The 16,089-nt window shown below is 38.4% G+C and overlaps 1 long non-coding RNA gene across 1 annotated transcript; it reads left to right on the top strand.

The window, feature by feature from the left end:
• Positions 1-234: 234 nt before the first annotated feature.
• LOC105052258 (uncharacterized) lies at positions 235-1,345 on the top strand. Its single transcript, XR_833346.4, has 2 exons — positions 235-563; positions 973-1,345. It is a non-coding gene; the product is annotated as an uncharacterized lncRNA (long non-coding RNA).
• Positions 1,346-16,089: the final 14,744 nt, after the last annotated feature.

Below are 16,089 nucleotides of genomic sequence, written 5' to 3'. Positions count from 1 at the left end.
AATAATACATACCGGTTAATTTTTTACGATGAGGTCCTAAATCGGATCAGTCATGATGTTTGTGAATGATTTGCATGGAGCCAGATCTTTAGCCTAGCGAGAATTTCAATACGTAAATAAAAAAAATATATAAAATTTCATGTGAAAAAATTTTAAATATTTATATAAGATTAAAAAATTTAAATAATACTGATGGTCGGCAAACTACTGATGAACAATGGGGGAGGATGAATGGCCCAATAAGTGGCTATAAAAAAAAGAAAGAAGAGACGGCACCTCGAACTCTAAAGGTGGTTGTTGGTTCTCTGGAGCCTTGGAAGGTGGGTTGTGCAGGATGGAGAAGCAGGGCACGTGTATTTCTACTTAACATCTCTCCTACACCAAGTTAGAGAGTTGGATAGTTCTTCATGTGCCCATCTTCTCCACCATGCCCTCCCCACCTAATTTACTGCTAAGTGCGAGCAGTCGATATTGAAGATTAGGAAGTTTTCATCAAAAAAAAAAAAAAAAAAAAGATCAGAAAGATTAGATTTTTCGCCGCCGTTGGTAGTAACCATGGTTTGGTAAGCTTTCATCAAACTTGTGATCTGAAAAAAGCAGTCCGTCATGGTAAATTCACTTGATATCATTTTCAGAAGACTACTCATCTTCTTGATCTCTGGAGATTTTTTCCTCTATTTCTTGCTCTCAACTATGAATTTAGATACACGTCCATTAACAGATCTTTTTCATTTCTTTTATTATTTCTTACAAATTTTCAACATACTAATACTAATTTGCGTTATGTAGTTCCCTATAAGATACTCTTTTTTTTTGTTCTTTTGGTTTTTTCCTTAAATGTCATTTGCTATAGGATATTTTTCTGGCAATAAGTATATGGACTACCTTAAATTTAAGTTTTGGAGGAAAAGATTTCATTATACTTTTGTTCTTTGATCCTTCTCTTTCTTTTTGTTTTCTTTTACTGAGCAGATAAGTGGAAGATTACTCCTTTCGCTTCACGAAGTTGAAAAGCAACAAACTCAAGAGAAGATCTGATGTGTTTCGCAAGCTAAATCATATTTTGAAGAACAACTAGCATCATCTAGTTATTTCATACCTATAAACGGGTTGGTGAGTCTGTCTCAAGATTTGGATCGAGAAGAAACTTGTGACCTCATTCAGACAAGCTGTTTTGATACCATAAGTATTCATTCACTACTTTACATCTTTTACTCACTTTTACAGAATTTCGATGGTGTTGGGATCTTATATCATATGCATAAATGGGTCTTACAATATTGTCTTGTACTACTACTATTACAGCAATTCTAGTTTTTGAGGCAAATCACAGTAATTCTTGTTAGCGGAACCAAAGCTGGTGTTTTCCATTCACTTGCCGCTTCCTCCTTCCTCAACGAATCTCTTAGTCTCCTTTTATGATTCATGTTTGGCATTTGATAGCCAACAATTTTATGTTCGTTGCCCCACACCAGCTAGCTTCCACTAAATACCTTTGAGGCCACCTCAGAGCAATCTGCTTCCAAGATGTGCTTCCCCCTTTCAGAAAGAATATATTTTCAGTGATCAGAGTTCTTTCTGAATGCAAAAGTCCATTTTGGCACAAAAATGCTCAGAGGCTGGATGCAGGAAATTGCCTAAAATTCATTAGTAGAAGCTTGCACTCCAAATTTCTTTCTGAGTACACATATTTAGGCTGCTGATATTCTGGGCTTGCACTTCAAGTTTCTATGAACCTTGCAAGTCATGAGGATTCGATCCTATATATAACTTCAATTTTTGAGCAGAGATCCATTAGGACTACAAATTGTTTATCCCAAAAGCTTGTTTAAGGCTCAGGTTTAAATCAATGAAAAGTTGTTTTCTGATTTGGAGAGCAACTTATTGGCCAAATATGGTGAGAAGCAGCAGAATTTAATGTAAATGAAATTGATGGTGAACTGCTATATGATTACTATAATGTTTCTATCAGACCCATTGTTAAACTGTAAGCGATTCTTAATCCTGTTGACAAGCTTGCAATATTAAAAAATTGTTGACACATTGTCCATTGCTGCCACAAGTGCTCCTTTACGCTGGCAGGAATCCTTGCTACTTTTTTCATGCCTGTCCTTTTGCTAATTTATGTTTAGGTAGCCCCACTCGCAAGCGCATGCATTTACAAATGCATGCCTATCATTTATTAATAGATGCCATCCAATCCAAAATTCAGCTTCTAAAAGTCTTGCTCAAGTTTCTGAAATTATGACACGAAATTGTAGATGATGCTTGTTTCTGCAAACTATAATTTAAGCGACTGAGAGCTTTTTTGGATGTACTTAGAATAGTGTGATTTTAGTTAGATTTTTTTGAAAAATGAACATTATGATTTAATGAAAATCAGGTGCTTGAATGTGCTTTGGAAGTTTGGGCAATTCCAATCAAGCAGATGATCAAATTTCATTATTTCTCTTCTTTCACGCTTCCATAGCTACTTTAACTTGTTCTAGGATCAACTGGATACACTTGGAAATTATCATTGCATTGAAGTTCCAATAAGACACATACACACATACATACCTACATATTCTTTCAGAAGAGGGCTAAAGGAACTGAGAAACCATCACAAAATACGGTAATACAGAATATCTTTTCAAATCAAGGAAGAATATTATTTTCAGGGCGATTCTCTAGAGAAGTTTGCAAGGCAAAGGCAGCTTCACTTCCCAATAAATTTGACTTGAAGGGAGTTCAACTTGAAATTGTTGACAGTATCAGTCAGATGATTTAGCAAATGGTAACGAAAAGTTTATACAGAATATAACAGAGCTGGTATGTAACTGTGTATGCTGTGGCTAGATGTGTTTGAGTTTAAGATCGATAGGAGGAGTAGAAGACCAATTTGCTCAACTCGTTTTCTATCTATCAGGAATTTAACTCCTTTCCAATGGTGTCAAATATTAATTTGTAAGCCTCCATACTGAAAATGTGAAGCATCAAAACTCAGCAATGAAAGAATGAGATATAGGTTCCATCCTTCAGTGCATGATGAAATGTTTACTCAGGTTTGAATTTTACTGTAAAGGTTTGCTCAAAAAAGAATTTTACTGGAAGTGATTGGAAAATGAAATTTCAAATGGCAGCGCAACATTGAAGCAGGAAAAAAGTATCTTAAATAAAAGGACCGTTTATGTACCAAAAAAATAAAATGATTGTTTCTTTTGAGAAAATTAAATAGAAGGATTGTTTGCCTAGATTCCACGAAAGTAAGTTTCAGAAGCAAGGTCACGAGGTTATAATATCAGAATCCATTTCCAAATCATATACTCTTCCCTGGCCTCGACTTTTTGACGCAAATGTGCACTGTGAACAACATGAACTTCTTAATAACTTCAATGAATCTTGTCCCAGCTACCACTACTAGCTTTCTAGCAAAATTATAAAAAAATATAATGGAAAAGGAAATTCGGAGTTGTATAAGATTCAATGTAAGAAGTTGACGAAAAAGATGATTCTCTTCCAACATGAAGACTTCAGCTTTTTTTTAAAAAAATAATAATAATGATAATTAAAATTGATCTTCACTCAAAAAAATGTTCAAAATCAACCCAAATTAGCTCTAGATTCAAACTGTTCTTTAGCTACAAGCCTGAAGCCTGCAATTTAAAAATCATAGACATAATGCAACTTAGCAAATGAAACCATTTTTATCTTATGACTAGGTGCTTAATGCAAAAAGTCTACTATCTCCTAGTATGATTAGGTGATGGACTTTGACAATGATTAAGAAATATATACTTTTTTAGATTGGATTAGAATTTAGTTTCAAATTAAAAAACACAAATTTTAGTGCTAATACAACAAAGGCAAGTCAAATTATTCTTAAACACCCACATTCTCATAATGCAATAAGGCATGTTGCTTACCTATACATATCAAAAACATCAAAAAAATTACAGAACAGAAAAACCCCATCTTTGACATTTTTCCTAGGGGTAAAAGAAGACACATTTGATCTTCATTATCCTCTTGCTTCATGTCCTTGAGCATAGAGGGCCCAGCAGCTTGTGGCACCATGCTTGCCAGCTGATTTTTCCTTCAGGACCAAGGCACTATATGAGGTTGGGACACCTTTTACCTAGCCCACGATAGCTCGGTATCAGAAAAAGGAGAAGTGGTCTCTCTAGTGACAAGACTTTAAGGACTCATCTCCCATGCCTGCTACATGAAAATTGGTACAAGAGATCCGTTTTTGTGAGATGGGGTTGTCCTACTAGTTACATCCATCTACTTAGCAATCAGAAATTTGGAATCTAGAGAAGAAAAAGATTGATTGTTGTGTGAGCCAAGATGTTCAAGCCTTATGGCTATTATTGATGTCCAGTCCCTCCTACCATTCCTTCTCAGACCAAGATGAAACAAACATATCACATGTCATCATCATTAACTGAAAAAACATCCGGCCTTTCTTAATTTTCCCTGCTAAAAATAATGCCTTATTTAAATTTTTCCTTCAATCACATGATTTTCTTTTCCCAGTCTGCAAAAGAAAAGGCCTAGCTACGTCAAATATTACTTGTGAATTGTTAGATATTTTATTTTCTGATTCCCATAGATGTATTTATAATAGAGTAGTATAATATATCCAAATTTTCCAAAAAAAGCAAAAAGAAAAGCCCTGGGTAATTGTGCCCCAGCTGCCACCTTATTTCAAAGGCCAACTCAGGGAATTAAAATCCATGCCCAAATTACTGAGCTCAGCATTCCAAAATCTTTTCACAAAAATACTTGTTAATAATGTGCTCTAGATGCATTCAACAAAATGCACTCTGAAGTCTAAGCTTCTGTTCTTCTAGCAAACTGCATGAGCAAATGATAGTATCCAATCTTGTTCTGCCTAACCTCCATGATGGCTAGATTATTTTAAAACAATGAAAATGAGATGGACGTATAACTTTAGATAGAGATAACGAGATTGTGATTCTTTTCCCCTCTTTAGATAGAGAATTTATCCAAATGAATACAGCTTTGCTAGCATCCTCAATGAAGATGCATCATCTTAGCCTCAATTAGGTTGAACTTGAATTATTTCCAAATATTAGCACTCTCATGATGCAACCATATCTCTAGGTTCAAAGAGGTGTTGGGATTAGCCATTTTTGGACATTCAATCCTTTCCCCAGAAATATGGCCATCCTTACCATTCCACCGGCTTGAATCCAAAACCTCTCCAAAAGAAAGAAGGGTGCTAGATAGCTGAGCAAATAACAATGGATCTCTTTTCCTGTATTGCTATTGTTGGGACAACCGATTCTGCTACTTGATTTGCACTTGACGCATGATATCTTCGACTCGGCAACAGCATCCGACAATATATCGCCGATCGATGTCTAGCCAAATGGTCTAATCGGTCAAAGAAGTTGACAATTTGCCACACCGACTATCTTATCAGCATTCGACACTGACAACCTATCGCCGATCATCTATTTAAGCCATCACCAACTAAGACAATCCGACATCAAATCAGTAGCAGTACTCTGTCGGCATCCAGTTGGTAACGGCATCCTGTTGGTAGGCCATCAACGATATCATCGACGACTCCGACATAATATTGGGATCATCGACTACCAGTCGGTATCACTGACCCCCAGTCGACTTATCAGAAGCCGTCAGTGCAATAAGCGCATAACCGTCAGCACAATAAGCACATAACAGTTACTTCCATGATCAAGCCATCAGCTACCCACTAAGTAGGCATTAACTACCCACTCCATGATACCACAAAGTCAAAATAAGTGGAATCCTATGTGCATAACCGCCATAGATGATTACCGATCAATTGCCTATAAAAGGGAGATAAATGAATGGGGACGGTAAACCAATTTCAAAGGCAGAAGCTCTGTCAATTTGAATTCACTACTGTTTGACCAACTCTCCACCTCTAACTTAAGCATCGGAGGGTTCTCGTCGAAAATAACTCCGATCAGTGTGGACGTTATTTTGCAGGGAGCTTTCGAGTGGGGCTAGGCGCACCAGAGATTTGGCCACAACAGATTGACGCGCTAGGTAGGGGAAAGGCCAACAATCATTTTGCCATCAATCATGACAAAAATAAGAGCACAACTCTCCACCGGCTCCATCAGACAATCTTTTTGTCGAAAAGACCATCTGCCACCACCGGCAGAGCCCGGTACCTCGCATCCGATCATCACGATGGATGCTCAGCAATTTGTTATCCTAGTGCAGTAAGTACCTCACTAATGGAGGTGGTACACAACCTCCAACAACAGCAACCGGCACTGGAAGAATCAGCGCTGCACAAAGTGCCATCAAGGCACAGTCACCGCGCTCCTCGCCGATCACCTTCTCCGCCCCCTGAACAATGATAAGCTCGACAGTCTCACATTGAGCCTCAACCATTCCGACACTCCCATCATACTGGCCACAAAGAGCGATGGTCTCCTTCTCCCTCTCGCCATCATAGTACAAAGAAAGAGAAGCCCCCTCGCTCATCACTAAGTTCTTCCCTTTTAAGTTCTTTTGGGGAAGATTCGACATCGAAAGTATCCCAACGATAGCAATTCGATGACTACGAGCACAAAATTAGGGAGTTCGACTGTCAACTCGCACAAATCCAAGTGGATGGCTGTGGGTTCTTTGATGACCTTGGCATCCACTCGACGCCGCCTTTTACCCGATGCATCTTGGATGAGCCCATTCTGGCTCGCTTCAAGATGCCACAAGTGGAGCCATACAATGGCTCCACCGACTCCATCGATCACCTGAAGAACTACAAAGTTCTCATGATGATCCAAGGCATGACTGACGCCCTCCTCTATGTGGCCTTCCTAGCAACTCTTCGAAAGACAGTCCGAGCTTGGTATTCTGGACTTAGTTCAAGAAGTATTAGCTCCTTCGATCAACTCAACCACCAGTTCACGGGGCATTTTCACACTAGCAAAAAGTTGCCATGCACTTCCGCAAGCCTCTTCTCGATCAAGCAACGGGAAGGAGAATCGCTAAGAGATTACATAGCATATTTCAATACTGTCACATTAGAAGTTTACAACCTTAACCAAGATGCGGCTATGGTGGCCACTGCTCAGGGACTGCATGGCTCACGCTTCACTTACTCCCTGGATAAGACAGCCCCCAAGTCATTTTTTGAGTTCCTCGTTCGAGCACAGAAATACATCCTGGCCGAAGAAGCTGTTGCTACTCGATGCGATGGTGAGGGTAGAGGAGCTTCGAAGAAGAACAAGATTGAGGGAGGTTCAGGTCAAAGATGATCCGATAGGGACCCTTCTTGATAACAATCGACGTCAAGATCGAGAAGCCCAAACTACAAGTACAACAGCAATACTCCACTCGTTGCTCCTCGATCTCAAATCCTTATGGAGATCGAGAAGGAAGAATGTGTGAGGTAGCCCCCATTGATGCGTGCCCCACCGCATTCTCATAATTGGAACAAATTTTGTAGGTTCCACCACGACCACGAACACAACACCGACGATTGCATCCAATTGAAGGATGCAATTGAGGAACTCATCTGCAGAGGATATCTCAGAAAATGTCCAAGGTCGACAGCCTGAAGTTGCTGTAGAGCGACCCCCACCACCGACTGAAGAGACTTTCGATCGACCGACTGCAAGGGTGATCAACATGATCACAGACTGATCGAGAAACTGGGGGGTAAGTATCGAAGAGGAGTCCTCCAAGAAACGATGACACAACACTGTAATCTCTTTTTTGGAAGAAGATGTTTAAAAAGTGCAAACTTCTCATGATGATGCTGTTCTTATCTGGACAACGATAGCTAATTATGATGTAAAAAGATACTTGTAGACAATTCTACGCCTGAAAGCATATCAGCTCGAAACCCTCGACAACACATCCATCCCTCAAATGTGGAATGCTAACAATCTATGTATATCTTATTAGTAGATATATCTTCAATAAATATTTGAAATGATATGATTGGCTTTCGACATCTTTGTTGACTATTCGACTATCTACAAGCTACTTATCTACCGACCCGACTTCGTTCGGTAAAAGACCGACTCTGATCGGTAAGTCACCAACTTCGGTTAGCAAAAGACTGACTCCAATAGGCAAGTCACCGACTCTGATCGACAAAAGATCGACTCAGGTCGACAAGTCACTGACTTCAGTTGGCCAAAGACTGACTTCGATCGGCAAAAGACCGACTTCAATTGGCAAAATACCGACTCCGATCGGCTAACACTGACTCCAATCAAATAACACCGACTGATAACACCAATTCCAATCGGTTGAGCACCGACTCTAGATAGTCAAAGTTAATTAGTTAATCAATTGTTCGAGTAAAAAAAAAAAAGTAAGTACTTAACACTTAGAAAAATTTACTTTCATTACTGTAAAAAGTCAAAGAGATTACAAAAAGTGGACTAAGGTCCAAATATAGAAAATAAAAAAAAAAGCTACACCAACTCCTTTTCATCGATTCTACCTACTGTCTTCCTAGTCGCCGCCACTGCATCAATCTCTTGGACACCGATAGTCGGCTCTTCCTCAGCAAATGCCGAAACTACCTCAGTAGTAGGCACTGCTTCTTCTTCAAAGGGGAGGCAGTGTCTTCCGAAGCCTCAACTTGAATGCTGCTCAGATCGAGATTCGGATAAAGTGCAATGATTGCCTCTCGATAATATTTGAACCCAACCCAATAAGCTTGATGGCTGCCTTCGAGGATCGCTTCTTCAAAGTCTTCAAACTCCTTATAGTCCTTGATGGCCTGACTTAAAGCATCTTGAGCAGCCTTTGCCAACTCCTTCGCAGCAGTCGACTCCACATAGGTCAGTGCCAATTTCTTTTCAGTGGCCCAATGCAGCTTCTACAGCTTCCCCAACTCCTGGAGACCGTCATCGTGCTCCTTTTGAACTCGCTTGATGGTCTCTTTCTTCTATTGAACCTAGGCCTCATGAAATTTGGCGAACTTTTGAGCCGCCTCCAACTCGGCTCTTGTAGATTCCAATTCAGCTTTTGCCGACTTGAACTCGGCCTTCAATTTGGAGGTCTCTTCCTGATGCTTCTCCTCTAGTTGAACTGCCACCCATATGGTGGCATCCTTTTCGACGTTTGCGATCGTCACTTTGTTGGACCACATTCTACAGAGATCTATAAACTTCTGATACCCTCGCTCCAATGATGATATGTCATGAGCCAACTAAAAAGAAAGAAAAAAGTCAGAATCACAAAAATCAGTGAATGAAAAATGTACAAATAAGAGAATATCAACTTACAGTGAGGAGAGTAGGGTAAAATGAAGAAAATATCTTGGACACGGTTCGATTTCTTCTATTCTTCCGGCCTGTCGGAAGAAGTGCAGTCTCTATGAGCTTCCTATCCGATCTTGGGTTGCTCAAGGTCGACTCACCTTCGGACATCCAGATGTCGAAATATTTTGTGAAGCCCTCCGGGATATCTCCGCCAGTTGCGCCATCAGAAAGTTGTGGCACCTTGCCATTATCTTGAGCTGATGGCCGATCGACCAAAGCCGATAACTAGTCGGGAGTGGAAGATCGATGCGACATGGAAGGTACTTGAGACATCATCGACATCGAGGGTGGTTCCACGATCGTGACGTCATCACCACGAACACCTGCTAAAACCTCAGCCCTTGTTGGAATTATCAGAGGAATGTTGGCAATCAGTGGGACTTCAAGAACTGGTAAGGCGATGATCAGATCCGCCTGCATGAGGATAGGATTCGCTCGCATTTCGAAAGGGCCGACTACCGAGGATGTGTCGGGCTGAGCCTTCTTTGGTGCTCGAGATGGACCGGCACCACCAATCCTCTTCCCCATGACATCTCGTCGTCGAATCCTTTTCGCTGACGGTAGCCTCATGCTTGCAAAAAAAGCGATGACTCATTGACAAGTTTGAAATTAAATCGACAAGTGAAAAGCAACAAAAGTTACTAAGTTATACCTATAGAGGGAAGCAGACCAAGTTTGGTGTCATACAAGTGCTGCTCTGCTAACATCTCCTGTTGTTCAGGGACCTCCATGTCCTTCAATCGGAGGAAGTCTTTTTGATCTCTAACATCTACCCGATCATTGTCATTCGGGGCCTAACATAGGATATTCCCATGAAGAGGGAAAACCCCAAGCCGATGGAGAAAAAATGAAGAAAAATTCATTCTTCCATCCATGGATGGAAGATGGAAGGTCAGAGATAAGTTGAAGACCCTGTCTCGCAATAAAAAACCACCAACTTTTGGCCTTAGGGTGGGGTTGGAGAATAAAAAATACCCGAAACAGTGACAGATGAGGGTTGGTCGGGATAAGATGGTAGAATAGAGCGAAAAAGATGATAAGCCAAATATCATTTGGAGCCAATTGAGCTGGACAGATCCCATAATAATCAAACAGATTCTAGATGAACTCCGAGATCGAAAAGCGAAGACCTGCTCTGAGGTCCTCCACATAAATCGATATCTGATTGAGAGGAGGGGAATTCATCCGACCACTTGGACCAGGCACTGAAAGATGAAACTACTTCAGGATGCAGTACTGCCCTCGAAGTCGAATGACATCAAACTCGGACAAGAAAAAAACTTTTATGTCCGGACCTAAAAGGGAATCATCAATCGAATCACCCATCCGACTACCTCGAGGAGGTTTTGTGGGACCATCTATCAGTTTCTTACCCTTCCTACCCCAATCGGAGGCTATTATCAAGAGAAGAAGAGTAGATAAAGAAACAATGAAAGGAAAGGAAGGTGAAGGAACCTGCAAGCAAGACTGGACTCCAAAAATGTGACGAAGGAAGAAGAAAATAGCTCCTTACACCCACAGCACTCAGCTATCTATTGCAGCAGAAGGATGCTTCTTAGTCACAACAAAAGATGCAAATGATAGGGATGGCAAACCTTATATAGACCGCTCAATGGCTAAGATAGTTCTGCCTAACTAGAGACATTCATGGATCTTGACATGTGGCTGCTGAAGGAAAAATCAACAGTTCAAAGCATGCATTTTCAAAGTTTTTTAACAAAAAACTATAGATTAAATATTTTAATCTATTAGCATGCCCTAGATCTAATTTAGAAGCTACCAAATAAGGATCATATAACATGAATAAATGCAACATCTGAATCTATATACGATTGATCATATCAATCATGCATTCAGATCAAATCTGAAATATGAAAACTAATCAATGGTAGATCCTATCTACAAAGTTTAGATTTTTTACCAGAGTGCAGGTAGATGATCACCGCTGCTGATAGATGTGGTAACAGGTTCTTGCTGATGTCGAGGAGCCGGACAGCACATCCAGCCTCTATAGGATGTTCGCTCAAAGTCCTGATCAGATTGTCCTTTCCTGAAAGTTCTAGCTCGCACGAAAGACACTGGATGGCTAAATGTGCTCCTTCCTTTGGATCACCTAGATTCTTTCAGATCAGAGGATGAAACAATAGGAGGAGATGAGGAGGAAGATTAATAAGAAAATCTCTATTCTCCTTTTTCTCACTTTTCGAAACCCTTAAAGAAAATCCTAGGCCACTCACGCAAGAGGAGACAGTTCTCTTCTATGCTCACCCAAAGTAATTCTTTTTCAATGGTGGCATCAAGAGGAGGTTAGGATAAGAATGGAGGTTTGATTCAAAATCAAAAATCTTTCAAACTTGAATTCAAAATTCAAGTTTTATCCTATCCATTTGGATGTGGAGGTGGGGCGAGAGAACTTCTATGGGTGTGAGAGAACATCACGTTAAATCAGATTTAACATGAAGAAATGTTGCGTGGACAAGGGGGTGGCATTAGGGAGAAGTCCAACTAAATTGGATTCTTAGGTTCTTTCATATTTGGTCCCAAACCAAATCTTTTTTGGTTAGACCCAATTAAATAAATGAAACTCAATCCAATTAAGTTTTTATATCCTTAATCAAATTTAATCCAATTAGAAATTGATTGAATCAAAATCCTGATCAAATCAGGAACTAATCTTCCTTAGCAATTAGGTCATCTTATAACCTAATCGGATCAAACCTTATTGAATCTAATTCAATTAGACTTGATCCAAATCTCAATGCTCCATCAAATTGAGCTAATTAGCAATCTAATCGCTAATCAATTCTCTTATAAATCATCAACTATTAGCAAATTAATTTATTATAATTTTTGTACAAGATTAATCATCAATCGAATTGACGGTTATATCCTAGAATGATTTTCAGTCGTCAATCAGCTACATGATCAGTCAAAATTTTTTTTTAAGTATGATCTCAGAGGTTCGAACCTAAGTCGATAGCACAGAAATAATTTTTTAGTACCAATCAAAGCGACTATCTAACAATGGTATCCGATGTCCGAATAGATCGAAAGATTGCTAAGTAACATTCAAGAACCCAATGATATATGGTTACCGTATAATTCATCCCTTTGATCCTAATGCTCAAAGTGATCTAAGATTTAACTGTCAACTTAGAAAAGGTCATCTACATTATATTTCAACTTTTTAAATCCATCATATGGATTATCCCGATCAAAATTTTATTGAATTAAAATACAGTGATGCATTAACTCCTACTTATTCGGAAGGGTCAATTCTATCTTAACTCACACATCGACTTCGCAAGTGTTTGACTGTGTCCAAAAATTTTTCATCACTGAATTAAAAATTCAGATACTCCAGCACCAAAGCATAGTGAGTTACTTACAAGTCACTATGGTGATCTCAGATCAGAGGGACACTTATACCCATATCCTTTGTGAGCTACTCTTGACAGTAGAGTGCTCCGCAGTTGGTCACGTTCAGTGAGATGTACATTTACATCTCACTTATATGCCATACTAGTATCTCCACACTCCTTGATTAATAGGATAACCAACGCTCATGGTACATAATGATCTATACTTGATATAGCTATCATCCTAATAATAGTATATCATTTGATCATGAACTAGATTTAAGGACTAAACGATATATCCTTTTATATCGATTCAAATAGTCCTAAGGACTTCATCACAATACAGGAGTTCAAAAAATATATACAAAATGATGAAAAAATTAAATAATATTTATTATTTAATAATTTATGTACAATTACAATAATGAGCACAACCATCAACAGATTGACGATTGATTTTGGGATATAATTTTCAACAACTCTCACTTGGATTAAAGTCAATCGGTACAGTATTATATATCTATCTTCGATTTGTAATCTTCGAACTCTTTGACATCGAAGATTTTAGTAAATGAATCGATCAAGTTCACCTTTCTGTCGATCTTTTGAAGCTCGACGTCACCTCGATCCACGATCTCTTGAATCAGGTGGTAGTGGCATAGAATGTGCTTGGTGCACTAATGTGACTTCGATTCTTTCGCTTGAGTAATGGCACCAGTACTATCATAGTACAACAAGACAAGGCCATCGAGAGAGGGTGCTACTCTAAGCTCGCCAATAAACTTTCATAACCACATAGCTTTCTTTGCAGCATCAGATACCGTGATATATTCTACCTCACAAGTAGAGCTGGCCACGGTGTGCAGCTTAAAATTTTTTCAGTAGACTGCTCCACTATTTAGGGTATATATGTATCTTGACACACTCTTACTATCGTCATGATCTGACTGAAAATTGAAGTCTGTAAATTTCATAAGTTTTACGTCAGATTCTCTATAGATAAGTCACTAGTCCTTAGTATTTCTCAAATATTTAAGGATAGTTTTTACAACCTTCTAGTGATTCTCACCTGGTTCGGACTGGTATCTACTCACTATCCCTAGTGAGGATGCCACATCCAATCTCGTACATATCATGGCGTATATAATGGATCCCACTGTCGAAGTATATAAAATTATACTCATATCTTCTCTCTTTTGAGGAGTTGTCGGGCAATCTCTTTTCGAGAGAAAAATTTCGTGGCCTATCGAAAGATAGTCTTTCTTAGAATTTTTCATGCTAAACTGCTTCAGTATAGTATCAATGTACGTAGACTGGGATAATCCAAGTAACTTCTTAGATCTATCTCTATAGATCTTCATCCCAAAGATGTAAGATGCTTCTCCCAAGTCCTTCATAGAGAACTATGACGATAGTCAAACCTTCATTCTTTGTAATGCAGGGATATTATTTTTTATTAAGAGAATGATATCTATATATAAAATATGAAATACTATCATAGAATTATTAACCCACTTGTATATGCAGGGTTCTTCTCAATTTTTAATAAAGCCATATGTTCTGATCACTTTATTAAAATGCATGTTCCAACTTCGAGATACCTGCTTCAGTCCTTTAATAGATCTTTGAAGATTGCACATCTTAAACTTATCTGTGGATATGAAATCTTCAGATTGTATCATATATACTTCTTCTTTCAGCTCTCCATTTAGGAAGACTATTTTTACATCTATTTATCAGATTTTATAGTCGAGGTATGCTGCTATCGCAAGCATGATCTGAATGGACTTAAATATTATCACAGGAGAAAATATCTTGTCATAGTCAATACCTGATGCGTAGTCATTGATAGCACCAAAAATAACTCTACTCACTACGTAGGTAGGATGAGTCGAGATCGTATCCTCAGAGATCTTGGGCTAAGTTGAGATTACAAAATAAAAGAAAGAAGCATTGTTTTGATTTAGAAAATAAATTATCTTAAAATTGATGTAATTAAAAAATAAAAAGCTCGGAAGTTTTGAATGAATCTTGCACTAGTAGAGTTGTATCTCTTTTTTTTAATTAAATAGATATGATTAATTTTAAAAAAAATACCTATCTTTTCTCGGCACGTTCCGTACCCATAGATCACGGTGCGTCTCCGAAAAGTAAAAATTATTCCTAATATTAATCTAACAGAAAAGCATAAATAAAAATATATGAAAGAGCGCAAATAAAGAACTCATGACTATTTAAATAAAAAGCATAATCTTTATTGCATATAAAGAAATACAAAAAAGTTTAGAATAATAAACCCGCTCTATGTCGTTACAAAATTTTTTCTCCACTCCCGAGACTGCTAGCCTAGCTGCTCATGGAGTAGTCTATTTCTATTCCTCTATACAAGGCTCTAGAAAAATTTTTGAGCTCGTCCTCCAATGAGAGTACAAAAGCCTTTTTATAGGTGTTAGGAGGGAGAAGTTTTATATGATTTTCTGATGTGGGACTAAAAAAAATACTAATGACTAAAAAATGGATGGATGAGATGGAAAGATCACAAGCAGATAAAAAAAATATAAATTTTTTCTCTTGAAGCATTTCCAAATATATATTTCCTTCCATCTGTTTGTCTGTCCCCATGAACCCCGCGCTCGCATCTGCCTCGCGTCCGCCCCACGCCTGCGCTCGCGCCCGCCTCGCGTCCGCCCCACGCCCATGCTCGCGCCCGCGTGAGCCTTCTGCGCGCTCACGCATGCGTTAATGCTTCAAAAAGAAACTTTTTTTATTCCAAAAAAAATTTTTTGTTTCTTTACAATTACATCTATATCCTTTTAGATTCCTTGCATAGTATCTTCATTTTCTATAATACCGTATGCATCCTTCTTTTATTTTAATTTTATTTTAAGTTTAATTTTTTTCAAACTTGAGTCTTTTTGATCTATGAATCGGACTCTTTGTATCGACGATCATCTTTCCGGTAAAATATAAAAAGAAACATCAAATTCTTAATAAATAAAATAAATTAAATATAATTTTTTACTTTAAATGACTTAAATTAAGTGTTTATCAATACCATAATGCTAATGATAATCTTTGGCAACGAGACGGACTTTATAGGTCTCCACCTTTCTATCTGTGCCCCTCTTCTTTTTGAAGATCCACTTACACCCTATGAATTTTATCCCTTCAGGTGGATCAACCAATGTCCATACATTATTGACCTTCATAGACTCTATTTCAAACTTCATGGCTTCTAGCCACTTATCAAAATCAAACCTCTGTATTACATCTATATAGATGATCGGATCCTCATTGTTCTCATCGAGTTCAACAAGATCACCATTTCGAATCAAAAAATCGTAATATCTGTCCAGTTGGTGTGGTACTCTATCGGATCTCCTCAAAGATGTCTTTACCATAGGTTCCAAATTTGATCTAATCAAATTTGATTCTAT

The sequence above is a fragment of the Elaeis guineensis genome, chromosome 10, assembly GCF_000442705.2.
Source record: "Elaeis guineensis isolate ETL-2024a chromosome 10, EG11, whole genome shotgun sequence".
NCBI lineage: Eukaryota > Viridiplantae > Streptophyta > Magnoliopsida > Arecales > Arecaceae > Elaeis > Elaeis guineensis.
This window is presented reverse-complemented; position numbering and strand designations above follow the sequence as displayed.